A 777-nucleotide genomic window follows, 5' to 3' on the forward strand; every position below is an offset into this window, starting at 1 on the left:
CCAGGATCATGGAAAATTGAATAAATTTCTCTGTGCTTTGGATAATTCAGAAAGAATTGCTACTATTTGGAGAATATTTCTTTCCGGAATCTTAGAAGCGAACGAAAATCTATTAAAAATTTTAAAAATTATTTACACACTAAACACAATTGAAGTACAACATTCTCGTTCTACCGAAGAAACTTTACTTTTACAATTCGAAATGTTATATTTCATTCTGTGCACTACTTTGTACACTTTTATCGCCAACAAAGAGAAATACACTTTTCGAAAGTGAAACTACACGTATAAGAGTCTCGAGTAAAGATGTCGAACACGGAGTACAGGGGTGTGTGTGTAGTAAAATAAACCTATCGAACGTTCAAGCTTAACCCTTTACCTAGCCAATTTCAGCGAATAGCCCGTACAAATTTTTCGAGCCGATTGCAACCCCTTTACCCTGGCGCGTTCCTCGAGCACACTTTTATGTTTATGCCTCGTTCGTTGGTGGGTCGACAGGTAATTTGGATGATCGCCTCGTGAAAGCACCGCTGTTCGAGTTTATCGAATACTCAGCCACGATTTCTGCCCACTTTTTATCATCTTTATCTTCCCCTCCTATTTTTTTTTTCTTTACGAAAGCTAAATTTCACGAGTGAGCGATAAACCGTGAGAATGAATGGCGAACTGGTGTACTGGGATTTAGCGATTGCTAAATATGGAAAATACAGGGAGGAATTTATTAGGTTAACTAAAAATGGGAAAAAATTACGAAAAAAATTAAGATTTGTTTATATT

At 36.6% G+C, this 777-nt stretch overlaps 1 protein-coding gene across 1 annotated transcript in view; it reads left to right on the forward strand.

Annotated features, from left to right (window-relative positions):
• LOC108576319 (MICOS complex subunit Mic60) overlaps positions 1-777 on the forward strand; it is a 65,570-nt gene that overhangs the window by 62,760 nt on the left and 2,033 nt on the right. The window lies entirely within an intron of this gene.

Source organism: Habropoda laboriosa, unplaced genomic scaffold, assembly GCF_001263275.1.
Source record: "Habropoda laboriosa isolate 0110345459 unplaced genomic scaffold, ASM126327v1 scaffold387, whole genome shotgun sequence".
NCBI classification, from domain to species: domain Eukaryota; kingdom Metazoa; phylum Arthropoda; class Insecta; order Hymenoptera; family Apidae; genus Habropoda; species Habropoda laboriosa.